This window comes from Delphinapterus leucas, chromosome 16 (genome assembly GCF_059928025.1).
Source record: "Delphinapterus leucas isolate spDelLeu-1000000601 "Yukka" chromosome 16, BTC_Dleu_Yukka2, whole genome shotgun sequence".
Lineage (NCBI taxonomy): Eukaryota > Metazoa > Chordata > Mammalia > Artiodactyla > Monodontidae > Delphinapterus > Delphinapterus leucas.
The window spans coordinates 15,866,504-15,880,955 of NC_143144.1; the positions used below are offsets into that span (position 1 = coordinate 15,866,504).

The 14,452-nt window shown below is 40.3% G+C and overlaps 1 protein-coding gene and 1 pseudogene across 10 annotated transcripts in view; both read right to left on the reverse strand.

Annotated features, from left to right (window-relative positions):
* Nucleotides 1-652: 652 nt before the first annotated feature.
* ANK3 (ankyrin 3) overlaps nt 653-14,452 on the reverse strand; it is a 676,704-nt gene continuing 662,904 nt past the window's right edge. For all 10 annotated transcript variants that reach the window (XM_089897519.1, XM_089897518.1, XM_089897520.1 and 7 more), the window contains one exon: nt 653-2,075. The gene's annotated coding sequence lies outside the window, so the exon portion shown is untranslated. The remainder of the gene's footprint in view (nt 2,076-14,452) is intronic.
* On the reverse strand, nt 2,082-10,915 carry LOC149747224 (non-histone chromosomal protein HMG-17 pseudogene; annotated as a pseudogene).

Below are 14,452 nucleotides of genomic sequence, written 5' to 3' on the forward strand. Positions count from 1 at the left end.
CGCCTTGTTGAGTTTATCATGTAGTGTCTGATCACAGACTCCAGCACCTACAGGCCAGCCAGGGCACTCACAGTGTGAGAAGTGGGGACGGGACTGTGGTGCCTGGAGACCCCAGGCCTGGCTGGAGCGGGCAGGGGCAGTGTGGCCCAGCAGGTTGGGCCTTCTGGCAGTGAGACTCGTGGCTGCTAAATCTTGCTTTTCAAGAGAAGTGAGAAATTTGGGTTATTATGTGAAATCTCCCAGCTCACAAGCACGGACAGTGAATGTCAATTTAAAAACGATTGCTTTATGGGCTACAGACAACTGCTGTCTGAATGGTTCCTGGAAGTGCTCTTTTACAACTTCTGTACGTGCTAGCTGTTACAGCCCCAATTCTCCACGTTTTGGGGTGGGGGGCAGATCATACCAGCTGTGGGCAAAGATCACTTGTCAGTCAGTCTGTAATTGTTGGCTTCTCAATGAAATGCACAGAATTTGTGTTAAGTTGGGAGTTGGTAGGGCAGGACTGAATGTTGGGGACTATCTCTTTAGTGACCACAGAGGCAGAGGCACGAAACGGGCTGGTGAGGAAGACGGCTGCGGCCAAGAGACAAGGAGTTAAGACAATTACCTTTTGCCGGAGAACACAAGGACACTGTAGAGCACAGATAGGTGAAGAGTTTAACACAATTTATTTTATGCTTAAATAATCAACTAGGTCATCCAGTGTATGGTTTCTCATACATATGTCATTAGAGCTATGTGTCAATAAATGCTGATTTTATATGAATATAATCAACAAATTAAAGAATTTCACCAAAACCCAAATAAAAATGCCCTTTAAAACACAGCAGCCTTATTAACCTAATATGACATGGGTAGAATGGTTACAAATGATTGGCTTACTGAAAGGTGTCTACATCTTACAGCCAGTACACGATACAGGAATAAGTTTACAGCGTGCTGCCATTCTACTAGCTAAGAATTTCTGTGCAGTCCACTGAAAATACCCCTGACAGGGGCCTCTTATGAGCACCATCCACCTCTAAAGCGGCAAGCATTACCCTTTTAAGCACTACCAGCACCCCCCTCCCCCTAAAGCAACTACCGTATAGGTTATTTTTTTTTTCATTTTTAGGTCATTTCATTGAAAAATTGGCAATAGCAACAAATATTAGATGAAGGGCTTTGTGTTTACAGATAAAATCTTCTGTGTCGCAGTATACTGTAGTGTTTGCAAAATTGGAAAAGATTTAATCAAAATAAGGTGATACACATGCATCAAAATATTAGTATTCTGAAGAAAAATTTTTTTCACAGAACTACAGAATTCCTCATTTGGGGAATTATTTAAATTTGCAGCAGATTTTAAAGATTTGTTTTTTTAAAATCAAGCTAGCAGTTTTGCGTATACAAACATTATAATTGCTAATATACAAGAATCGGTGAAGATCCCCCTACCCATCACCCCTCCTCCTTCTTTTGGGGTGAAGTCACTTGAGACCCCCGTTATGTTAAATGCATCTGCAATATTCTCTTTGTGTTCTAAGAGGCAGTGCCTTATTGACATTTATTCCATTTTTTCTGTTAGAATTTATACAGTGTTATTATTTACAGCAAAACTATAGATGTTTTAAAAAAGAAACAAATAGTGTTTATACCCTGACAGTTTGGGTCCAAGAAAAATAAGGCGAGCTGTTGTGGATTTTTAGTAATTTTAGTGTTTCTCCATGATTTGATCATTCCATCTCCTTCTGTCTCTTCTGGCGGCAGGAATTTCTTCCTTTTGTAAATGACACCAAATTACTTGAGATAAACTGGTAACAGCATGGCTTCTCGTATATACACTGCATTGCTAATTGCACACGTGCCAATCCTGGGAATGAAAGTGAATTTTCATGCTCTGTAAATTGGCTCATGCTAAATTAAAATGTGGGTGGTTTTCTTTTCCTTTTTTTTCTTTGTGCATTAAAAAAAAAATCATGCCGTTAATGTGTGGAAGCAGCAAACACACACACCCTTCTCTGTGAATTTTTACTTCCTGCTGACTTATCTTCCATGAATTTCTCAATACTGGCAATAAAAACAATATGATCCTGTGGATAGAGAAACAACAGGTGGTGAGTTTAGCTTTCCCCCCCACCTTCCTTTTATTTATTTATTTATTTTAAAGAACTTGCCAAAATCTTCCTTGCCATTCAGCAGAAATGCCTCAGAGAATGGGGGCCCTCGACTTCCTAATGGGGTGGTTTAACATACTTTTGACTGAGGCGATTTGCTAGGTGCCTCAGAGAACAAAGCCCTGAAGTGTGCTAGAAAGCTCTTGGAAGGCAATGACCTCTGGGTGACCCTGTCCCCTCCACAGAACATTGTTTCCCATATTAGGGGTTTCAGGGATGGAGTCGGAAAGACCCTCTTCTAGTTCTGAAGTCTCTGATGCTCAGGTCACTCACTCAGGAACTGGGGAAAGCCATTTGCAGACCTCTGGGTCTCAGTCTTATCTGTGAAGTAAGGAGGCTGACAAAGGTGCTCTGAGATTTCCATCAAAATGTCTGGGGTTTTCAAGGGCACACTGGGCCAGGGGTACGGAGTCAGGATGGAGCATCTCGGTCATGCCTCTATGTTGTATAATAAGCCTCCCACCCTGCAAAATGCAGCCTTTCAAGAAGGGAGAACAGTGTCCTTACTTCATTTACTATGGAATTGCTTTTCCATATGAAAATTCAAATTAAAGACTATCTTCTGCCATTGCAAAGAATACCTTCCCTTCTCCTGCCTCATGTCAGTCATGACAGGGTAAATCAATTTTATTCGAGCTTTTTTATGGAGACTCCACTAAGAACATCTTGCCTTACTGGATAATACCTGCATAAAGTTATCAGTGTTTTAGAGCCAGTCTTAATAATCCTTTGGCAGAGGTTTTCATACTCTTGTGCAGTATTGTTCTTGGTAGGAACTCCTCCTCCATAAAACAAAGTTCTTCCTTCGTATGTCCCTTCCTCCCCAGCAGTGTGAAAGGGTGACACCTGAATGCCTGCCCGAGAACAAGACATAGGCCCTAGAGAAAAGGCGAGTCAGGCAAGATGAATTTTGGGAACAACCCTGTTCACTCCCATACATGCAACAGACTATTTTTGCAGGTCCAGGAGAACCTTTAGAATTCTGCTTCTGTTGGGGCCTAAAAGTGTTCTCAGTGACCTTGAGGTTGTTTACTTACCCCAGACAAGTTTCTTTCCCTTTAGATGGGTCACCCAGGCTACCTTGGCTTCTGTAAACATGTTAGTACAGCACTTCCTCTGTCTGCCCCACCATGGTCCTGCCTGCCTTTTTTGTATTAAAAGTGGCACTGACCTCCATGCCCCAGGTCACTGAAGCTTGGAGCCAAGAATACCAAAGTATCAATTCCTTCTGGGGTGATTTCAACACCTGCCCCACTCCCATGACTCTGCAGAGGTTCCAGAGAAGGAAAGTGACTCATTTGGGCAGGCCATGTCCCAGAGAATGTGCAAATCAGAGTAAGAAGATCAGGATTTTCTCACCTCTGCTTTTCCCATCTATTCCTAACCTTCCAGGCACCAGGCTTCTCAGATGCTCCTATGATAATGTTACCCTGGTGATCTCACTTTGTTTTCTTAGGGAGAATTCTTAGCAATTTTTTTCTAATTGACCCTCCCCCCAACTTTTTACAGCTTAACTGATATATAATTTATATCCCATATCATTCATCTATTATATATAGCTTGATAATTTTTAGTAAATGTATATAGATGTGCAGTCATCACTACAGCCCAGTTGAACTTTTTTTGTTTTGCTTCATCTTCCAAAAACCAGTCCAGCTTCCCAATTAATCTTGCAATAAGAAGCAAGGTCTTTCTCTTAGCACCTCAATGCACGCGAACATTATCTTTCTAGAAATAGTGGATATGTTTCTATAATTAAAAAAAACTATTACTTATGCCCATTTATATTCAGGTATAATGTGGGTGATAGTTTAAAAAGTTGGGTGTTACTTGCCCTTATAAATCTCTCTTGTTCTTGGTCACGCAATCAGGGTGTGTAGGCCCCAGCTACACGGGGTGCAGGAAGGTTATTCACTGGGCAAAAGCCTATACCAAGTACAGTGTTGCACAAAAAGCATGAGCGCTTTGGCCGATTGGCTGTGGACCTGTTATAAAATACTGACAGTGTATAAACTGTGATGAGATCGCCATCTGATGGAAAGGTGCAAGGGCAGGATCCATCAAGATGACATTTCAGAAATAGAATTTGAGTCATCTTCTCTTTCTGGGTTTAGATAGTGGATCTGAGAGAGAGCATTTGCATTGAGGAATCTGTCTGTCCTTGGGTTTTCATGCTTTTCAAACCCAAATGTAGTGGAAAACAAGTCAGAAAACCAATCGTTCCATTTAGTCATTTCACTATACATTTTTTTAAATTTTAAGAACCATTTAAAATATAGAAAAACAGCTATTCATTGGATCCTCATGGTTATATTTCAGGTTATATTTCACAGATGAATGTTGTACTTTCCATGTCACATTTTCAAGTCAGGAATATATTTAGGTTAAAACCAACCTTTCCTCTATAGGTTCACATACTGGTGGTATTTAGCCCCTAGTGGCTAGCTAAAAAAAACCCAACAACAACCCCCCCACCCCCGCTCCACACACACCCCCTTACGCCTTTAGCGCTCTGCAGTTCATCCCAATAAACCTTTTCATGCTTAATGACCATACTCTCCACTGAAAAGCATTGTTTGACAATCTCCACTGCTTCTCAAACTTGGGTACACATTAGAATTATCTGGGGAGATTTAAAAAATCCCAGTGTCCAGGCCACTTCCCTTACCAGTTTATTTAGAATTTCTTGGGGTGGTGCCCAGCATCAAACACTTAAAAAAGAAAACCAAAAAACCTCTGTAGATGATTCCGATGTTCAGCCAAGATTAAGGGCCAGTAATACGTTCTGCAGCAGCACTTCCCAAAGCTTAAAGTGCATACGTGTCACCCCGGGATCTTCAAATGTGGATTCTGGTCGAGGAGTCAGGGTGAGCCCAGAGGTGCTGCGTTTCTAACAAGACTCCCAGGCGATGCTGATACTGCTGGTCCACAGACCACACTGGAGGGTCTAGAGGATCTAGACTACAGGCCAGTCATCAACCCGTTGGTTTCTAACTTCCTTTTCTTTGCTCACGATTTCATATCCACTTATAATCCCCTGCTGTCATCTTCATTTATCTCTAACTTCTCTTTACTCTTCAGGTGTGTTTCAAATGCCATCTCCTTGAAAGTGTGGTCTATCTTCTCCCTAGTGAGATCCACCTTTGCAGGCTCTTTTATTTTTTTAATATTTATTTATTTATTTGGCTGTACTGGGTCTTAGTTGCGGCATGCAGGATCTTTAGTTGCAGCATGTGGGCTCTAGTTCCCTGACCAGAGATCAAACCCAGTCCCCCTGCATTAGGAGCGCACAGTCTTAGCCACTGGACCACCAGGGAAGTCCCTGTAGGCTCACTCTTACTCATCTTTCAAGACTTAGCACTGTTATGCCCTAAGGAAAGTCTTTTCTGATATGCCTTCCCTATAGCCCACTGAGAACAGAGAATTTGTTGTTCTAGTTCTCTTCCTAACCCACCTCTCTCTTTCCTTTCCTTCTCCTTTTCTCTCTCTCTTCTTAAGGAAGTCATGGAGCTAAAAACATTTTTGCCTAAGCATTAATTCTAACTACTTTATGTAATCATAATAAACTACTGCACCATTTAAAAATAATTCCCAGTTTGTGAAGATTTGTTCTTCAACTAATACCAATAAGTGGGACTTAATTTTTGTTTGTTCTTTTCTAGTGACTTGAGATTAAAAAAATATCTGAGGTCACAGGGCCAGTTTTAAAAAAATGAAAAGTAATTACTGGTAAAGTCCTGATGTACACATTGGCTATAGAAGAAAAATATAACCCTAATAAAGTTGTATAGTTAACTTAGTACAACTAATAATGTTGTTATTATTAACAGGCACTGTTCTAAGGTGGAACTCATTTAATCCTAATAACAGCGAGGTACTCTCTCTTCCATTTTACAAATAAGAAAATAGAGCCATACAGCTATTATACTGGTGGCACATTTAGTACATGGGCGAGCCAGAATTGGAAGTCAAGCCACCTGGCTCTAGACCCCTGCTTTTGGTTAATTAGGGATTTTTTTAAAGGGAAAGAAAAATGAAAAACACTACGTAAAAACATTATCTACTTCAGATGAATTCTGGAAAAGATTGTGGAGGGCAGGGTCCTGAATCTGGAGTGAAGCAATTCAGACCATAGTTCTGACTTCCTGGAAGCAGAATCAGGAGGTCTAGGTCACAAACCAAACCTGTCATTTATTAACTATAGCTTTGGCAATTTTGCTCTCTCTCCTTAGTAAAGAGGAATGAGAATACCTATTTTAATGATTTCCCAGGGCTACCGTGAGAAACGAGTCATAGGAAATAATTGAAAGTGTTCTGAAGTATAAACTGACGTGACATGCAGAGGACTTCAGCGATGCTGCTGTCCCGACCTCTCCCACTGTTGTGTTCTAGCACACCTGGCGGCTGCTGCTCTGTCCACTGGCCTCCTGAATCCAGGCTCTTCGGGTGCTAGTCTCGGCTCTTGTCTCACCTCTCTTTAAAAAATCTACATCATTTTTAAAGAATTGAAGTAGAGTTGATTTACAATCTTGTGTCAGTTTCACGTGTACAGCACAGTGATTCAGTTATATATATTTTTTCAGATTCTTTTCCATTACAGGTTATGACAAGCTATTAAGTAGGGTTCCCTGTGCTATGCAGTAGGTCCTTGCTGTTTACCTATTTTATATACAGTGGTGTGTATATGTTCATCCCAAGCTCCTGATTTATCTTCCTGCCCCCACCTCTTAGCACTACTAATAATAGCTGAATTTACTGAGGGCTTACTATGGGCTTGCCAGTCACTGTTAAGTGATTTACATGGATTCACTCGTTTAATTCTAACAACAATTCTGTGAGATATGTTACTCTTATCCTAATAGAGGCGAGGAAATTAAGGCACAGAAGTTAAATAAGCTGGCTAAGCTTACAAAGCTAGTAAGTGTGTGATTTATGTTCACTCAGGCCACTTCTGTAACCACGTTAAGATTGCTAGCCCAGATTTCTCTTCCTCATCACTGACAAATATTTAAGGCACTACAGATTGACCTATTTCAGTCCCGAATTTTGTTTTCCTTTTCTTAGCTTCTATATTTTTGTTAGTAATTACACACAGGATCACAACCCTCACTCCCTCTATGGAATTAATCTGTTTGTTATACTTCTGAAATGTCCCTCACATCAGCCCTCTCCTTTCTGTCGTCTCTGCCCAGGGTCAGGCCCTCATCCTGTCTCATAACTGGGGTCCTCGTGTTCAAACTCTTCTCACCACTAACTCCCTCTCCTACCAGTAGGGTTACCTAAATTCCATCTGACTGTATTATTCTCCTTCGACAACACTTCCAGTGGTACCTTACTGTCTCTGGGATAAAGGCCCAACTCCTGAGCATAGCACGTATCACACTGCCCAGTCTTAAATCCTACCTTTTCTTCAAAAGCCAGTTCAAATACGCACTTCAAGAAGCTTTGCAAGATCTCCTCCGTTGGTGTTTACTACATCTTCCAGTGGATTCTCCTAGCGATATTTTTATATCTTTTATCATAGCTCTGTACTTTGATTTATGTAACTTACTATCATGTTTGCCTCTTGGACTAGACTGTACAGTTATATGCCCTCAAGTGAGTGGTGATGCTGGGGATAATGTCTTTTTTTTTTAATATATTTTTTAAAATTGAAGTAGAGTTGATTAACAATGTTGTGTTAGATTCAGGTGTACAGCAAAGTGATTTAGTTATATATATATATATATATATATATATATATATATATATATATATATATTCTTCTTCAGATTCTCTTCCCTTATAGGTTATTACAAAATATTGAGTATAGTTCCCAGTTCTATACAGTAGGTCCTTGTTCATTACCTATTTTATATACAGTAGTGTGTATATGTCAATCCCAACCTCCTAATTTGTCCCTCCCCCTCCCCCCCTTTGGTAACCATATGCTTGTTTTCTATGTCTGTGAGTCTCTGTCTTGGAAATAAGTTCATTTGTATCTTTTTTTTTTTAAGAGTTCACATATAAGTGATATCATATGATATTTATGTTTGTCTGACTTACTTCACTTAATATGATCATCTCTAGGTCCATCCATGTTGCTGCAAATGGCATCATTTCATTCTTTTTTTAATGGCTGAGTAATATTAGGATAATGTCTTCAATGCTGGACTCCCCCGACCACCTACACAGTGTGTGTCACAAACTAAGAAGTAAAGGGGCTCTAAATGTGCATGGTCAGTTATTTACAAAAGCTTATCAGCTAATCTGCATTATAGGAAAGTTTCTTTCATCCACTGATACTAAACTGCATGGATTAAAATATTTTGGGTAAAACCAAACAAATATACTAGAGGACCAGGGGCACAGGGGAAAAAAATGAGCAAGAACCAGCAGAAACAGTCCTGCACTGGGTTCCAATTTAGAATTATTATACACAGAATATGAGAGAACTACATTTATAATGCATAAAGGAATAAAAGTAAGATGAGAAGTATCTTCAGAAAAGAATATGCTATGAAAAAAATTTTTTTAAATATATACTAGAGGGCCAAGGCTGAATTTGATTATAGATTAGAGGAGCTAGCACAGCTTGGAGATCTCTAGGAAGGAAGAGGTCAGAGGCAACCTTTTACAGCTCTCTATTCCTCTTCAAAATGTTGTTCTTTGGGGCTCGACCCTGAGCCCCTTCTTTGCTCACTTTCACTTTCTCCCTAGGTAATCACACCTATTCTCTGGTGTTCCCTTTCTCTGATATTCAGTATTCACCTCTTTAGTGATAACACTCACATTTTTATACGCCTAGTCCAACCTTTCCTCAAAGCTTCAGACTTGTGTATCGACAAAAGCCTGAGTGCTTGATATTCTTCTTAAAACCCATCCTGTTTCTTTTTCCATCACCCACCTGCTTACCCTTGAAACCTTGAGTCAAGGCATCATCCTTGACTCAACCCTTCTTCTCCATCCTAACCCCAAGCCATCAGACACTGCTGACTTTCCTAAAACTGCTGCCCAGGTCCTAGCCCTGCCACCATGGTGGCTTAGTTGGACTACAGCAATAACCTCCTAGCTCACCTCCTTCAGTGTATTCCTGTTTTCCCTCCAATCCTTCTCTACATAGCTGGTGTGCTTAAAAAAATAAGTAAAACATCAGGTCAGACTCTTGCTTGAAATCTTTCAAAGGCTTCACATTTTTTTAGAATGAAATCCAAATCCTATATTCTGGCCTATGATGAGGCGTTTCTCACTTCATCATGGGCCTGCCTCACCCCCCACCAGCTCATCAGGCTCTGTTACACTAATCTTCTTTCATTTCCTCAAATGTGTTAGGCCTTTTCCCACCTCAAGGCTCTTGCACACTTTGTACTCTTTGCTGGAGTCCTCTTCTCCCTCTCCCCATTCTTTACATTGTTGGCACCACCTACGAGGTCTTAGCATAAATGTCATGACTTCCGAGGGAGTTTCCCCAGCCCCCAAGTCTAAATATGTTTCTGTGTTATTCTTCCATTGGATCTTGGAGTTTGCATTTTTAGCCCTTAAACAATTCATGTTCCATCTCTTTCCCCCTTGCATGCTGAGAGATGCAGAAGGGTAGGGGCCGTGGAGGTTTTATTCACCACTGTATATTATTACTAGCCTTTTCACTCTAAACAAGGTGGAAGGTCAAGTCCTTTTTTTTTTTCCAAACTGTATCCAGCTTTATTAAAGATACTTTTCATAAACAATCGTGGTATTTCAGGCAGGACATGGGCAGACAATCGTTAACAGTATACGACAACTTTCAAACTCCCTTTTGCAATGGACTACCAAAATCAGAAAGCCACTATAATACCCCATGAAGTCTTCATGTGATGCTCTGAACAGGGAAAGTTTAGAGTGAGGGTTGACATTTCACATTTAGTATGTTGTTTAACAACTTTTCACAAGCCGACCCTGACTTTCAGGAAATGGAAATGAAAATGGCAAAAGTATCAATCTGAAGATCCACAATCTAAAAAAGGAGCCGCTGCTCTTCTGAGGGGCGCCATCTCAGTGGTGACAATGCAAAGTCCAGATTGCCTGACATACTGGTAACCAATTTTGGGGGGTCAGGTTCCAACAGGTCTCTGGGTTTAAGAGAGTCAAGTCTATGCTGAAGGTGGAGAGGGAGAAGAGGACATAAAAACTAATTTTAGTTTTTCCACACCACAAGGCGCTTGTGCCAAGGTGGCTACTGTGTGTCAACATCAAGGAACCCCTCCTTCCTGGGAACCAAGAGGAAGTCTCTCAAAACCAGACGGGAAAGGTGTTTCTTTCCCATGTCAATCCAGCTTCAGAGACAATCTATTAGTGACATGTGCTCTTCCCCCAAAAAACAACAATGAAGTGTTCTGTATGCTAACAATATAGCTGAAAAGAAAAAAAAGTAAAACAAAATTCTGCATTTTTATAAGACTTGATAAAAAAATAGTATTTCAAACTGTACAGTCACCAGAAGTACACAGTTGTCAAAAATGCACACTTCACTTGGCCTCTCCAGCACCCTCAGCTTTCTGTGCCTGGTCTGTTTCGGCATCTCTGTTTTCTGCAGGGTTATTCCCATCCTTGCCAGCATCAGCTTTCCCCCTTTTCCTTTTGGGTACCTTCTCTCCCTTCTTTGCAGGGGTCTTTTTAGGCTTGGGCTCTGGCTTTGGAGGAGCAGGTTTAGCAGATAACCTTGCAGGTCTTCTCTGTGGTTCATCCTTCACCTTGGTTTTATCTCCTTTAGCATCCCCTTCAGCCTTTCTCTTGGGCATGGTGGCGACGGCGGCGGGACGTAGGCGCTGGGCACGGGGATGCAGTGGCGCACGGCTTTGGCCAGTCCAGGGGTCGCTCTCGCCTCTTCTTCACACTGCTGGCCAAGTCCTTTTTAGAAGGTGTGAATGAAATGAGTCAACTTTTTGGCCTCAGATAAAGTGTTTCCCCCGGCAAGCCTCGTGCTGTTGCTGCTGCTCTTGGCTTCCATGTGGCTGTGAGATCCTGAGCATTTCCCTAAAAGAGGTTTACAGTACAGCTGTTCCAGTCTTTTCCAACGTGTGTCTGGGGTACCTCCGTTGTCACAGCCTCACTAATCAGTTCTCTAATGGTATTTTTGAAGGTTATGGCTATGAAGTTTTGCTTTATTTAAAAAAACAAAACCAAAATGAATATTTTCACTGTGTATTGTATGAAGAAATTAACTACAGTTTGCGTTTGTACGTACATTTGATTCAAAATTTGCTTTTAGGTTTCTGATAATCATCAAGTACTATTCAACTATTAATATGAGTAATAGTTAAGAGCTAGGCTCTGGTTAAGTTAAAATTTTATCCTTTTGCTCATTAACTATAGGACCTTGGGTAACATTTAATTCTTCTAGGCTTCAGTTTCCTTGTTTATTAAAAAAGAGATAATAGTACTTATGTTATAGCATTGTTTTGGGGACTATATGAGGTAATGTATGTAATGATCTTACCTAGTACTTGGCATACAGTAATCTTTTATAGAATATGACTATTATTATTATTATTCTAACTAATTTTAGAAAGACAGCTTAGTGGAATCGGACACTAGGTGAAGTGTCAATAATCTTGAGGCCAAGTCCTAGTTCTTCCAGTCACAGCTGTTTGAAAGAAGAAATGTCAGATGACCTCTCCGAGCCATAGTATCCTCATCTGTAAAAGGTAGCAATCAAAATTGGTCTACTCTTCCTGGAGGCTCGTTTGAAGGATTAAATAAGACAAAAATGTAAACGCATTTTATAAACTATAAATCACTATATATTACGTATAAATTTTATACTTATTTTAAGCCATCAGCTTTTCCCTTACATTAAAAATAGGATGGCTGTGACTCGGTATTAAAGAAAAGCAGGTATAGGGTTCAGATAGCTCAAAATTCAACTGGTTACAAAATGCAGAATAAAAATTTTGATGTCACCATCTGAGACTCAGTGAAATTGGGTCACATTCCATGTGCTTAGTTGTTCTTTAAAAAAAAAAAAAAAAAAGCCAGCAGGGCCATAAGAACTTTCAATATACTTGCAAATTGATTTTTCCAGAGCACACATTCAGTGTCCTGGAATTCCAGGCAGTCTTCTTGGACTCATTTCCTAAATTCACTTATGAAAGGCAAATACCACCCTGGAGAGTAAAATGAGGCTTGCAGTCAAATCGCTGTTCTTTCCATCTGACACATTAAGTTTGCTTTATGCTGAAGCTATTTTCACATTCATATGAATTCTCCTAGTGAGTTTCTCTCTCCTTTGAGTGGTGTAGCAAGTGAGCCAAGGCCCTGCCAACTGCTTTACAGGGTGGATTATTTATCATCTTAGTCTCTTGTACATTTAGTGACCTAGTCATTTCTGTATTAATTCACTCTAAAGGACCCTGGAAGCATAGCACTGTCATATATTTTTTGGTATCATTTATTCATAGATATTAGGTATATATTACTCTAGAAAAATGGCTCAGCTGGTGTCGATAACCTTTTTGGTTCTCTCCCACCCAGAGTCTGAGTCTATTACCGAACAAGTTGCTAAACTTTTAGGGGCATACTAAAGCTGACTGAAGTCTCTTCTAGGTTTTGCTTTTTTTTTTTTGCGTTATGCAGGCCTCTCACTGTTGTGGCCTCTCCCATTGCGGAGCACAGGCTCCGGATGCGCAGGCTCAGCAGCCACGGCTCACGGGCCTAGCCACTCTGCGGCGTGTGGGATCTTCCCGGACTGGGGCACGAACCCGTGTCCCCTGCATCGGCAGGCGGACTCTCAACTACTGCGCCACCAGGGAAGCCCTCTTCTAGTTTTATTTAATTTATCAGAATTGCTTAAACACAGCAATTTAAGACGGCAAAATCATGCTTAGTGTTTTATTAATCTGCTGTATAGCCAAAGCAGTCTTGAGAAAGAAGAACAGAGCTAGAGTTATCATGCTCCCTGACCAGACTATACTACAAAGCTACAGTAATCAAAACAGTATGGAGCTGGCAAAAAAACAGACACATGGATCAATGGAACAGAATAGAGAGCCCAGAAATAAACCCACACACTTATGCTCAGTTAATCTATGACAAAGCAGGCAAGAATATACAATGGAGAAAAGACAGTCTCTTCAATAAATGATGTTGGTAAAACTGGACAGCTACATGTAAAAGAATAATATTAGAACATTTTCTCACAACATATTAAAAAAAACCCCTAAAAATAGATTAAAGACCTAAAAGTAAGACTGGAAACCATAAAAGTCCTAGAAGAAAATATAGAATACTCTTTGACATAAATTGTAGCAATAGTTTTTTGGATCTGTCTCCTAAGGCAGAGGAAACAAAAGCAAAAATAAACAAATGGGACAGAGGAGTGGATAAAGAAGATGTGGTACATATATACAATGGAATATTACTCAGCCATTAAAAATGAAATTCCGCCATTTTCAACAACATGGATGGACCTGGAGGGTATTATGCTTAGTGAAAGAAGTCAGAGAAAGACAAATACTCTGTTATTACTTATATGTAGAATCTAAAACATATCCAAATGAATATAACAAAACAGAAATAGACTCACAGATATAGAGAACAAACCAGTGGTTAACCAGTGGGGAGAGGGAAGGCAGGAGGGGCAAGACACGGGTAGGGGATTAAGAGGTGCAAACTACTATGTATAAAATAAATAAGCTACAAGGATATATTGTATAGCACAGGGAAATATAGCCAATATTTTATAACAACTTTAAATGGAGTATAATCTATAAAAATTTTGAATCACTGTGTTGTACATCTGAAACTAATATTATAAATCGTCTACACCTCAATTTAAAAAAATCTTGTATATGTCTTTTACCAGATTCAGCTGTAAGACATGCATAATGGGTGGGTTCATTCTAGATATTGCTACACTGATGTCATCCTTAATTTTCTCATCTCTCACCCTTGTCACCTGACAAAAAGCAATTCATGTCGCTATCTCTCGATTCAGCCTACCTCTTACCATCCTTACTGCCCAAGCCAGCATCTTCAGTAGTTTAATAGGTTTTCTGCTCATCCATTATTGCCACCTCCAATTCATTCTGTGCCCTGCAACTAGAGTGTGTGATGAGAACCTAAACTTTTAGTGAAAAAAGGCTTATGAGGCCCAGATATTCCGATTTTTCCTACCTCTCCAGACACAATGACAAAACCTTCTGCAGGCTACACCGACCTGTTCTCCTTTCTTGTTTCTTCCCAGTTCTGGCCTTTGCAGAACGCTAGAGCCTGTGCCTAGGAGGCTACCCCAAACACCATCAAATTTCCTCCCCTTCATCCAGATGAATCCTGTTCAT